The following is a 14,264-nucleotide window of genomic DNA, read 5'->3' on the forward strand; positions in this document are numbered from 1 at the left end:
GTGTCCAAAACTCATCGAGGGCCTCTCAATGGCCAGTACATTTTTTAATATTTTTTAGGAGTTCCAATTTTTGTCAAAGGAGAACGCCCACTTTCTGATAATGTTTTGAAGATCTCGAAACGTTTGTGAAGTTAGGCTCGATTACCAGCCACTGTTCACGAAATGAGCCCACCCTCATCCTCGAAGAGACAGCTGGACGCGTGACCTTGGCGTTGTTAATTTCGACTTATGAGAAACGAGTAGACCTGCCTGAATCGGGCAGGCAACATAAATTAGCTTTGAGAGATTCAATTTCAACATGGTGAATAAGGTGGATAGTATACGATCGTGTTATTGAACAGTTTAAGATTGAAGATCTCAAAGCTGTGCAATGGGAATCGCTGAAGAAAGTTGGTTAACATGCAAGATGTGTTCGTGTAATATTCAACCGACTGGAACGGGAACGTCTCTAATTTTCCAAGCTGCGCCGATGGTTTTTGATTCCGTAAAACGGTCGAACTTTCAATCCATAGCTGTCGTTATTTCGCGCTTAATGTCGCTGATATAGGATCAACTCAAATGTTTGAAATCTGTAGGGGCCACCGCGGAATAATCCGAGCCAATAAACCAATTAGAAAATGCCACAGTGCTAGCGTACACAATGGGATAGAGAAGCTAATCCAAATGGCTCAGAATGATAAGAAAATCTCCTATAGCAAAGCAAAAATTGCTTTAAGACATGCTTGCAAAACCAAAATGTGAACGTTTTTATCAATACAATGGACACAGCGTGAGTCGCGGAGGTCTGTCCGTTCCATTTTTACATGTTGCTCCTGTTCTTTATAATTAGTTGTAAATTTAAAACTCTTAAACGGGCATCTTTGGTCTTGCATTTGTTAAATGACAAGCGGTCTTGGTTGACACAACATTGCGCGGTGAAATATAAGAATCACACCTCACGCCACGTATAAGCAGGTCTGCCCAATCGAAACTATTCTTGATTTTATTCTTCACAACTCTCACCCCCTCTGGGCATTTTTCAAGAAGGTTGATGTTTTTGTGACAGCAATCGATCGTACGTTGCACAAGAATCGTTCGACGTCGACGCTATTTAGCTGGAAATCCAAAGCATTGGCTACTCTTTTAGCGACATCTTTAACTTTGCCTTTTAAACTAGTTCTCTTTCCACGATTACTAAATTTTCTCTTTACTACAAGGCAGACACCCGGAGAGAAGAAAATAGTGAATCGTGTTCTTTGTGTTGTCTGTTGGTTTGTCCAAGGAAGCACTGTAATGTTTCTTCTTAAGAAGTGTGTTTTAAACTACATTAATGGAAAGCCTGTTTTTCAACGAAATGGTACATTTTTTTAAACTGAACTGCAATGGCTGGCTCCCGTAAATCTTCAATTACTCATCGTCACGCAGTTTGTATGTGAAAGTCGTCCACAAATGTAACGTTACAGCTTGAAAACCTAAATCTATTAATATATACCTCAATATATACAAGTCATACATTACCCGTTGCTTGACTCGGTGTCGGAGACGCTGGTCTGTTGGTGGTAGGTGGGTTTCTCCACGGAGTCAAAGTAGCTGTTAACAATCAATTAAGAAACACAATAAACAGAGATAACTTGTAAACCAGTTTTTCAAGGTGATTTGTTTCCTGACTTATCCATGATACCTGCAGAAAACCACCTGTATTTTATTGTGGATCAACGGCAACTTTCCGAGAATCCGTTGAAGACTTGAGTCTTCCAAACATTTGTGACCCGAGGTAGTGACCTACATTTTTCTAGAAATATATTATTATAAATATATGAAACATATATTTGAGCTGCGGGTGAAAGATTAAACAGAAGAAAGATCCTCGCAGTTTTTCGTTTCAAGCCACTACGTAGCATTGTTTTTGGTAGCTAACATCGTTGTCCCTGTAATGCTGTAGCCAGCTTTTAGGCGTGCTTGTTTTCTGACCTCCTTCGTTGCTGTTTCATGATTCGATCTACTGCCCATTCAGATTTTTTTCTCCAAATACAAAAGCCCTTCACATCATGTGTCCGCACTAGCTAACCCCTCTACTGATAAGCCTCTTGTTAAACGATCAGCTGAGTTCTCGTGAATTAAAGAAATGCCTCCACAGTTGAGGACTTGTGTGAGATTGTATTTCTCCAATTCTGTTAACAACAAACGGCTTAAATGTCCTGCTTCGGCGTTGTATTTACCATGGGATGTTCATGCTATCCGACCAAAACGTGAATTCGCGAGTTGCAATCTTCAATGCTTTCCATATCGATGCACTCAGTCTTAATCCTAGAGTTGCGCCCATCATCTCTAAACGAGGAATACTGTGGCTGTCAGGGGTGCAACTCACAACTTAGAAACCACTAGGTGAACCGAAAGAGTTCCATCACTGTGCTCTTATCTATAATACACTACAGTTCCATACGCATATTCGATGAGGCATCTACGAATGCGTGCAGGCTCCCGAACTTCACATCCCTGTCTAACGGCTGAAGACATCGCGATCTTTATGTTATCATTTGGAACTGAATCCATGCTATCGTCCATATATGTTCACTCTAGTGTTTGCACCGCAGCCAGTGGAATTTTTTTTTTATTTATTTATACTTCGTCGCATGTTCTTATATGACGAACTGCGACTGAAACGGCGACGAATTCATTCCGAATACCACTAAAATCAATTCATATTCATATGGTACCTTGGTTTGGTCCAGCGCTCACCATAAAAGTCCATTACTTCTGTGGAGATACATCTCTGCTATGTGTCACACACTAACGCTATCGTGTGCTTGTGGAATCGCAGTAAAACGCTGAAAAGCTCTCGTTGCAACTTAGGTCCCTGCTGTATGACATCGCTCAAAGAAGATCCCCTCGCACTTGGCTGACGCGTCAGAAACAACGCACGTCTCCGTCGTTGCTTTTTCTGGCGTTTTAACAGGAAAGTGTGGTATGTAGCAAGACCCAATTGTTTTTTTCTCTGTTTTTGGGATCTTCGTTACGCGACCTTTCTTCTGACTTCTTAGGAATGCATTTCTCTTTACCTCTCAAGCGTCTCACGGCTGTCTCATAGTTGTACGGTAACACTGACCGGTCGTCTTTTCAAGGGATTACGACTTCGTACCGACCACTCTCATGTTCGATTGATCGCGAGCGCGAATTTCTTATTTGGAGTCTCAATGCTATGACTCAGTAGTTCTATCCCTCGAAGCGTCTCAGCTGGTACTATCTGAAATTCTGCTTCTTGCATAATCCATTTTCGTAATCTTTCAAGGAGATGTTGTTTCTTGTGTTCAAAAATCCATCGATGGTACTGTGCCAGCATTTACTCTATCATCTTCCTCTGTAGCTTATCATAGAGCGATCCATTTCCCAACTCCTAGTGTCGGCCGGCCTCTTAAAGGTTGATAACTGCGATCTCTAGGATAACAGCGAACTTGTATATATCTTTGGCGTTTAGCTTCCAAGAAGAATGCGATCTGTCGTCTTCTTCCTCCATACTTTCTAATCTGCTCTTGGCAGGTTCATAAACAAACATTGAATGAACCAAATTCTCAATCACCCTTAACCCTTCGCATGATAAGTACTGTCTGAACTACAGTAGCTTGTGTTCGGGAGCCGCAGCTGCTTTGTCGATACGGGCTTGAAAAATACTGGGCGCTGATGTTTTGCTCAGTGGACCCTCTGGCTATGGTCGGTACCTGATGGTGTTTTCCGAGTCTTCTTGTCCTCTAATTCTGCTTCCAGGCCGAGCTCCCCACTGATCTCTGTCTCCAGAGCTAACTGCTGTTCTTTAACGTTTTCCTTGGCGATCTGTTATGCCTGTTTATCTTTTCGGGACCGACTCTCAAGATCTCTCTCAATTTTTTGGGCAAATTCTTCTTTGACCTTCTCCTTCCTTCTCCACCCCAATGGCTAGCTCTAAACTAAAAACCCTCAGCTGCTAATCTCTCGGCACGCTCTCGAGCCTTTCTCTCTTCAAATTGTAAGTCTTCACATCTCTGGGAAGCACAATATTTTTACCAAAATATGAGGATTTTTGTAGAAAAAATTTGGGTGGTTAGGTGCACTTTTATTAGGTGAGCTTGGCATGCTGTTAGTATCAGTTGGGGCTGGAATACATAGTTTATGACAATCGGGAACTTTGGAGTAACGACAAATTACACGTTATATGTGTTTTTAGTTACACAAGTCATTCGGAAGCCTCTTTTAATGTATATTCGGAAAATCTTAAATTAACCTTGTCTAGACCGGGCTTCTTTTATTTTTTGTCTTCTGTTGCTGGGAAGGTCTAGGGCTGAGGGGAAGGATGATCCCCCCCCCCCCCCCTCCTCACTCTCGACAACAGTGGGAGTATATGACAGTGAGACTTAGAGAGAATAGATAGTACGTTTAAAGACGTCTCCTTTGAGGTCCACAACGCGAAGTGATGACGTCATTTCATGTGGTAAAAAAGGTCATATTTGCCAAATGGCGGCCATCTTAGTTTCTGAATTTTCAAAAAACCTTTAGGAAAGTCGCGAAATTGAGCGAAAAGTAATCAACACTTACACAAACAACGTTATGAGCTTAACGTATTTAAAAATACGGGAAGAAAAGTGTTGTTTCTTTATTTTAAAAGAGGGTTTTTCTATTTTCTCAAAAAAATGCCTGTAAGAATGGTTGCCACGGTAACATCTACGCAAGCCTACGGAGACTAACGACCACAATAATTTCTTTCCTAGATAAATTTCCGAAACAATCCTAAAGTTTGAGATAGTTGGCTCAAATATTTTAGAGTTATTCAGGTTGAAAGTCACTGTGGCAACAATCAGCACTCCCAACTACTCCGCGGTCTAGATAGGGGTAAAGTATTTAAGCAAGACCCCTTTTAAAAATTGTCAAAAGTGTTTATTACTTACGCGAACGCGCGATTAGCTAAAAATGGCAAGTTTTACGTGTTCTTATTAAAACATTTTCCGCGCTTCCGGAAATCAAAATTTTGCGACCTTCATAATTGTTAACTTTCTTTAACCGTATCTAGACTAGGGGAGGGTAGGTGTGGAATCTGCCTGCAGTGACTTGGAACCCGAATAGCTTTTTTTTCTTAATATTTGAGCAAACGGCCAGGATATTCAGGAAGTTTTTGGAAATTTATCTGATAACAATTTTGATATCGTCCGTTACTGTTCATTGACTTTAATATTGCTATGGCAACCAATTTTGACAGACCTTGCTCTGATTACTATTCGTTCAATTTCGGCGCTCTCCTGAAGTATTGGGGAAATCCAGAAATCCAACAAGGAAGTCCATTTGAGAATAAGGATGTCATTTCAACGTCAACTCTGCTCGTTAGGGACGTAAAAGGAATCACCTTTGGACGTACCATGGCTTCTTAAGTCTTATTGTCATAGCTTTCTAACTTAAAATATTATGAGGGAGACGGAAAAAAGGGCCAGTCTAGAGAGGGTTTTGCCTTTGTAAAACTAGATCCTGAAGATAATCTATGATTCCCAGTTTTTCATGACTATATGATAATTCAATCCCCCGATAATAAATCTTGCAAACAATTGACTTCACGTTTGGTCAATAACCCTAACATATTTCTAATTCATTGGTGTTTTTAACAAAACAACTACCACACTCGTACTTGTTGGATAATAAGATTATTGTGGACATCTTATGTCGCATCACAGGAGTGTAATAGAAGCATAACACCAAATTATCCCAGACACAGCAATGTGATCATCCATTTGTCATTGATATAATGTCTTATCAATAATCATATTACATTACATCATACTACTTGACATCTTATGGCACAAAGTCGTTTGACATTAAGGACTTATCCAGTCTTTTAATTTAGTGGTTTGACTTTGTCAAAACAATTAATAAGGGACACAACCTCCCTCGCGTGCTTTTTATCTTGTCAAGTTCCTTTGTTCGGTTTTATAGTGTGACAGCGTTGCTCAAAGGTCAGTTGCGGTCTCTCGTTGCTAGCTTTACCCATCCTTCTCTCCCTAGGTTTCATTTTTTGTACTATCCTCAGTAGTTCAACAAATCTGCGTATTCTCTGTGTTTACTAATTTACTTACAATAATTTAATAGTAATATCATGTATACTCTGATTTTATCCCACGAGAAAAATCGGTTTGACACTTACCTCCTCTTATCCACAGTAAGGAAACGTGTAAAATAAGGGCTTTAAAAAAACATTCGTCCATCCTTGATAAACACTGATTATCACAACATTGGTATAACTTGGCAGAGAATGAAAAACCTGCAAAGAAGAACAGCAAATACCCTAAGAACGGTGCCTACTAATTAAAAAAAATATTTTATTGTGCGGTTTATGACTATGCGGGGAAAGCAGATCCTAGCAAGGGTTTTTGAAATCCAAAAATGAAATTGGGTGTAACCACGCAATTTTTAGAGATAATTAAGCAACAATTATTCTAAAAGACAGTAAAATACAAGGTAATGCATGGCATTTTTATCCAGTTTGGAGCTTTATGTTCTCTGAAAAATGCATAGTTTCCCCATAGATTTTTTTGTAGAGGGTTATATAAGTAAACTACAATTACAAGTAGCTGTCATTCCTGCCATAAAGATCTTGCATCATTAATTAGAAGGAAATATTAAATGAAATCGCTTTTTTTGGCAACGAAAACATTTTGTTTCCTTTTCTAGTGTCAGTTTCTAATTTTAATACGAAATGTCTATCATAAAATTTCCAATATGTCAATGAGCAGATTCGAATCATTCTCCCTCGGCCTTTTTGTTTTCCTTGCCTTTAGGCATACTCTGATAAGATACTCTGATATTTTAATATCACACCTCGTGTCATGATAACTCAATGACTAAATGTGTGGGAAATTATCCTCGCTTAGCCTTTTTTCTTCTTGTTTTTCTGGTACTGAGCAGCCATGAATTTTACCATACTACATACAGGGATATTTTGTTTGTTACTAGAAACCCTCAATTCATTATTTAAACTCGGCCGTCAATAGCTGATTTCAAAACGTATGTTTACTAAAATAGACACCGTTTGTGTAGCTTCAAACAATCCAAAATACAGAATGTGTTTAACCCGTAGCTAACAGTTCGCTTATGGTTAAGACACCGGAACAATAATGTTTCTTTTACTTGCAAATTAAGGCTGCACCTGCATTTCACATGTAACTCCTTTCACTCGCTCCAATTGGTTTCTTCGTTAATTCCCTCTAATTGCTTTCATATAGAGCCTTACAGTTTGCTTATGGTTAACACACAGAGACAGTCAGGCGTCTTTAACTGACAAATAAAAATGGTTACAACTGCATCTTGCCACCAAGGAGTAGCGCGCTTCTTGAAACTCTTTTCTAATTTCAGACCAAAATTTTTCCTAACCTATTTCAGACACGACCTTGTTGTCGTTTGCATACCATCCAAATTCTCCAAATGATCATGTTAACCCGCTAAAATCATACAAGAAGCTAAATTGGTTCAACGACCGATATGAATATGTCAAACATGTGAGTAGGACTTCGCTAGGGCTTTAAACTCCATTTTACTCGTGACAACTTAAATCAATTCCAGACCAGCCTCACCCTATTCAGCCAAAAGTGGTCAGATTCTATGCACTTCTTCAAACTAAGGAGGCTCCCGCGGTCAAAACCGCCCTTAAATTTAAACAAGACTTACCGTATTTATTCGTCTACAAGCCGAGCAATTTTTTCACAAAACTTTACCAAAATCTCGAAAATTTGAACTAGAGAAGGGTCCTCGGCTTATAGCCGAGTGTTTTTCCAAACAAAATTTTTCCGAAACAGCAAATTCATGGGAAACATAGATTTATTTGTCTATAAGCCGAGATAGTACTGCATACAGAAATATAAGAAAAAACAAATTGAAGTTGGTCATTGACTTTCATATATGTGGTGGCTCCTAAAGGAGCCGTTTGTTTAAGAGCTTTCAACTGACCAACAGTTTACTCGCCATCGCTCTCGCCTTCACTTTCCGTGTCGAACTCGTTGTCTTCTTCATCGTCGTCGATTTCCTGCACCTCTTCAGTGTACACGACGTCGTCCTCAGTTCCATCCAAAGAGTTGGAGATTCCACAGGTCTTGAAGGACTTAGTAACCATCTCCGCCGGAATCTCTCGCCATGCTTCGTGCACCCATCGAAGTACAAGATTTCTCGATGGTGCCTTCTTCTTTCCAGCCGGAGTGTACTCGAACGGGCCGCTGATCATCCAGGCCAAGTACTTTCTTCGGACATTGTCCTTGAACGGCTTGTTCAAACACTTGTCTAACGGCTGTAAAACAGGGGTCAGGCCTCCAGGAATAACTGCTACATCAATTTTCCGCCGGTTGAGGTCTTCTTTCACTTCATCGGTCAAGTGAGCTCGGAATGAGTCCCACACTAACAGCGACTGTTCATTACGAGGGGTCCGCGGCAAACACTGGCGAATCCACTCCTTCACACCTGACTCATCCATCCACCCTTTCTTGTGGAAAGAAACACGGAGGGAATCTGGAACGACGAGATCTCTCGGAAACCGGACGCCTTTGAAGATGACCTTGGGTGGAAGTTTTGTTCCATCCGCAGCGACGGCAAGTGTGACAGTGAAGCTCCGCTTTTCTGCTCCGCAGGTTTTTATGGGAACCGTTCGGCTGCCGGTGAACTCCAGCGAACGCGTTGATGGAAGTTCGAAGCGCATCGGTGTCTCATCCATGTTGTAGATTCTGGATAAAGGATACCCAGCTCGTTGCCTGGCTGCTATGATGAAGCGGTGAAACTGCACAATTTTCTCTTCCATGTCTTCTGGCAGTCGCTGGGCTAGGGTTGTCTTCGCACGCAAGCTCACCGAGTGTCGTCGTTTCCAGTTCTGATACCAGCCAAGGGAAGCTTTGAATGCGGGATCAGTTGAAAATTCTTTTGCCTTCAGGCGTAGCATCAATCCACTCACAGCAAAACCTATGAAAATAAATGAAAAACCATGTAAATGAATAAAATTCAAGCGACTCGAGAGTTTGTTTACTTTGAGCTGACAAGCATTGTTAATTTGTTATGACGATTAGCAAATCCGACCAATGGGAAGTGTCAATTCCCACGCTTTGAAAAACAAACTCACGTGCGTTCATCCTTGTGAGCGTGCCTGTCGTTTTTTATCAATTCTTCATTTAATGCTCCTTTTGAAACAATTTCAAAACAAATCAGCGTCAAACATTTATTCACCTTGATCTCTTTGCTCGGTGAACCACTCCAATATCTGCTGGTCTAGCTCAGGATACTTTGGGGTAAAGCGACCCATGGTTGTACGTTTTGCCGACATCTTCAGCTCACCGTTGAAGAGTTTGGCCTGATCTCTGCGCCAACGACGGACCATGGACTCACTGAGTCCATACTCTCGCGCAATCTCGGAGTTGTTCTCGACTGCTTCCGCTTCTGCAACAACTTTAAGCTTGAAAGCCATATTGTACGATGAACGGCGTGCTTTCGGCATGATGACGGCAAGCGATTGATTATTGGCTTCGGTAAGCAGTTGGTAGTTTGTGACGATAAAAATCAGTCTGGTGGCATTCGTTTTAAGTTTTCTGCTTTATAGTGCAGTTAGAATCAATTAAAAAGCTTTTCATTGTTTCTAAAAGGTGTGATTTTATTCTAAACAATAACTTTCAACATGTTTCCTGAGAGGAAAGGTTTCTTGAACGAACGCTCAAGTAACTTTTTGTTTAGAAACCTTGGTCTCGGCTTATAGCCGATATTTTTTCGATTTTTTTCTGTAAGCTTTTGCCCGCTATCATGTCTCACAAGTTTAGGGTCTCGGCTTATAGCCAAGCTCGGCTTGTAGACGAATAAATACGGTATCCTTGTTAATCACAAATTTATAGAAGACGTTGCTATTTTGTGCGTCATGCATGGAAAGTTTTTATATCTTTTTTTTCCAGCACACCATGAGGGCTCGTTTTTCATTACGAACGTATTACGTATTCGCAATTAATTTTAATACAAAAGCGCTGACTAGGAGATGTTAAGCTTAAAGGATTGTTAAACAAGACGATTCTGAGAGACGTTTCTTGCCATTATGGAATATTAAAAAAAAAAAAAAACAATATTACGAAAGAAAGAAGCCCGTTGAGCTGGGTAGGGGAGGACTTCAAAATTCGACTCTCCTACGTAAGCTATAGGAGTATTTTTGCTATAAGTGTGTTTAGCCAAAGGGTATTGATATTCAGCTTTTTAGGTCTAGATGGCTTCAGGAATTGTCGTGTTTTGGACAACATTTCGGTCATTTGATGTCAATAACTCAGTGCTTTTATATTAAAATTCTTAATGCGTTCGTAATGAAAAAGGACCGCACGTGGCGAATTAAAAAGAAGATATTAAAACTTCCCATGTATGGTGCAAAGGATAACAATGGCCGCGTTAAATTTGTGATAAACAGTAACACTCTTATTAAATTTTAAAGTTCCTTTTTTCTCCAGTTGAAGGATTAGATTTTGATGCAAGTCGTCAAAATAGTTCAGTTGACTTTATTTTACATTTTTATCAAAGGTGTATTCAAACCGTAAGCATGATTCTCTCTGAAAAGAAATAATTAGCATCGTATTTATTTGACACAAAATGTCCAACAATATTTTCTATATGTCAACGAGCAGATGCTAGGCAAATTATATTCTCCCTCAAACTTGTTCTCCTTTTATAGTGCTATCTTTTTCCACTAAAAACTCTAAACCATAAACGAGACAAGAATCTTAAAGGAAATCGTTTTGCTCTTTAGTAAAGGAAACAGTTTTTCCCTTTTCTGATTGTTAGTTTTAAATTTGGATACAAAATGTCAGTTAATATTCCCAATATGCCAATGATCAGTAGCAAGCCAAATTATTCACCCTGAACCTTGCTTTCCTTTTGTAGAAGGTTATACAAGTAAACTACAATTACAAGTAGATGTCTTTCTTGCGATAAAGATCTTGCATCATTAATAAGACGGAAATCTTAAACGAAATTGTGTTTTTTTTTTGGCAAAGAAAACATTTTTCCTTTTCTAGTATCAGTTTCTAGTTTGAATACGAAATGTCTATTATAATATTTCCAATATGTCAATGAGCAGTTTCAAATCATTCTCCCTCGGCCTTTTTGTTTTCCTTGCCTTTAAGCATACTCTGATAAGGTACTCTGATATTTTAATATCACAACTCGTGTTATGATATTCTCAATAAGTCAATGGCGAAATGAGTGGGAAATTATTCTCGCTGAACCTTTTTTCTTCTTGTTTTTTTGGCACTGAACCGCCATGACTTTTACAGTACTACATACATTAATAGTTTTCTTGTTACTGGAAACCCTTAATTCATTATTTAAACTCGGCCGTCAATAACTGATTTTAAAACGTACCTTTGCTAGAATGGTCACCTTTTGTGTAGCTTCAAACAATCCAAAATACGGAATGTGTTTAACCCGTAGCTAACAGCTCGCTTATGGTAAAGATACTGGAACACTAATGCTTCTTTTACTTGCAAATTAAGGCTGCACCTGCATTTCACATGTAACTCCTTTCACTTGCTCCAATTGGTTTCTTCGTTAATTCGCTCTAATTGCTTTCATATAGAGCCTTACAGTTTGCTTATGGTTGACACACAGAGACAGTCAGGCGTCTTTCACCGTCAAATAATAATGGCCACAACTGCATCTTGCCACCGGGGGTAACGCGCTTCTTGAAACTCTTACTTAAATTCAGAGCAAAATTTTCCCTAACCTATTTCAGACACGACCTTCTTGTCGATTGCTTACCATCCAAATTCTCCAAATGATCATGGTAACCCACCACAAACATACAAGAAGCTAAATTGGTTCAACGTCCGATATGAATATGTCAAACATGTGAGTAGGACTTCGCTATGGCTTCCAACTCCATTTTACTCGTGACAACTATAACCAATTCCAGACCAGCCTCACCCTATTCAGCCAATAGTGGTCAAAATCTATGCACTTCAAACTAACAAGATTCCTATACTGGCATTTACGCGTGATTCTGTACCTGATTTATTTTCATTGTACGCTTTGCAGATTTTTAAAGCTATCCTCCCCTCGCAATTGAAATATTGCGGTACGGTTTTCGAGATCATACCGGAAATTTCTTCTGAAAACGTCATGACTGGGCCAGATACATATCTGACTCACGCGCTATTTATATTTCTTATTTATCAATTGCATTACATTATTCGAGATCATACCGGAAATTGCTTTCGGTGTAAGATTTCAAATTGTTCTCGTTTCACCAAAAATAAACAGAAAGAAGGACAGGCAAAAAGCTATCCTAAACGAAATCCTTTAGTAAAAATTGACAATGAAACCCTTAATCATTTTGTGAAGTGGAGTTCTGGTTACGTTTATGCACCAATACGACAAAGTGATGTGATATGTGTTATAGCTTGTCAATGACCTTTCCTCGTCGCATTGTGGTTCTATAACTGTCAAAAAAGCATAATTCCTTTGTCAGGAGCTCTTTAATTTCCACCGTTTTCACTGTCGAGTGCTTCTTAGAAGTTATTTTTTCAATTTACCGCTTCAAAAGGATTAATTTTCTTTTTTGAAAACAGCATAGTTGAGTCTAAAACATGTAAACAATATAACCGCCACAATAGTGGACTAAAACATCCCTTCTAGGAGAGAGCACAGTTTAATATAGGTGTAATGAATAAATTAAATGATGATTTGATGTCAAACAGGTAGGGATGAGGGGATCACCTCCCTCGTAATATACGCGCCGATAATAGATTTTGATTGGACCGTTTTGGTTGAAGATAATTAGAATAATAGATCTGTTCTAGGAGGGAGCAGAGTTTAATGAACAAATTAATGTGCAGATTTGAAGCTACCATAAAGGGAAAAAAAGATGCCCCCACTGGCATTTTCGCGAGATGCTTAATGTGGCCTCATTTATTCCCATTATATGCTTTTCTCTATGGGGTAAAAAAAGGCAAACAAGATAGCTATACTGGCATTTACGCATGATGCTGTGCCTGATTTATTTCTATTGTAAGCTTCGCAGGTTTTTAAGCTATCCTCCCTTCGCAATTGAAATATTGCGTTACGGTACTCGAGATCATACCGGAAATTTCTTTCTGAAAACGTCATGACAGGAGCAGATACATATCTGAATCACGCGCTATTCTGGGCTATTAATATTTCCTATTTATCTATTGCATGACATTATTCAAGATCATACCGGAAATTGTTTTAGGAAAATGTCACGACCCGGGCCAGATTATATGTCTGACTCAGAAGATAGAAGAAAATATTATTGTTGAAGACAAGAATTAAAGACAGACAAAACGTTTTCCGAAATGAACACAAAAACTCATACCGGAAATTGCTTTCGGTGTAAGTTAAGAAATTGTTCAAGTTTCACCAAAAAGAAAGATAAACAAGCAAAAATCTTTTCTAAATGAAAACGTTTAGTAAAAATTGGCAATCAAACCTTTAATCTTTTTGTGAAGCGGATTTCCAGTAGCGTTTAAGCATCAATTTGGCACAGTAATGTGATGTGCGGTTTAGCTTATCAATGACCTTTCCTCCTCACATCTTGGTTCTACAACTGTCAAAGAAACCATGCTTCCTTTGCCAAGAACTCTCGGAATGAGTGGGTCCCCTCCCTCTTGATATGCGCGCTGATAATGGATTTGATGTTGCCGTTTATTTTGAAGACAATCAAAACAATAGACCCCCTCCAGGAGAGAGCAGAGTTCAGTGAATAAATTAATGTGCAGATTTAAGGCTACCAGGAAAGAAAAAAAAACAAAAAGAGAGCGAGCCGAATTTTAGACAAGGTCTGCTCTCAGGGCATCCTGCTTAAAAAAATATAGCGAGCCCAAATTTAGGACACGTACTGCCCTCAGAGCATCTTGCGTAAAAGGATGCTTCGGTCAAAAGCGCTCTTAAATTTAAACAAGACATCCTTGTTAATCACAAATTTACAGAAGACGTTATTATGTGCGTCACACATGGAAAGTTTTAATATCTTCTTTTCAATTCAGTATGAGGGGTTGTTTTTCATTACGAACGTATTACGTATTAGGAATTAATTTTAATATTAAGCGTTGACTCGGAGATATTAAGCTTAAAGGATTATTAAACACTGAGAGACGTTACTTGCCATTGTGAAATATTAAAAAAATTACGAAGGAGAGAAGCTAGTTGAGCTGGATAAAACTAAACATGTAAGTTATCTGAGGTGTGTAAGTAGTATACAACTTGGGGTACAAGCACATTTTGTAATATTATTGTCACAACTGGTGTATGTGGGT

The sequence above is a fragment of the Pavona decussata genome, unplaced genomic scaffold (genome assembly GCF_977016875.1).
Source record: "Pavona decussata unplaced genomic scaffold, jaPavDecu1.1 SCAFFOLD_595, whole genome shotgun sequence".
Classification (NCBI taxonomy): Eukaryota; Metazoa; Cnidaria; class Anthozoa; order Scleractinia; family Agariciidae; genus Pavona; species Pavona decussata.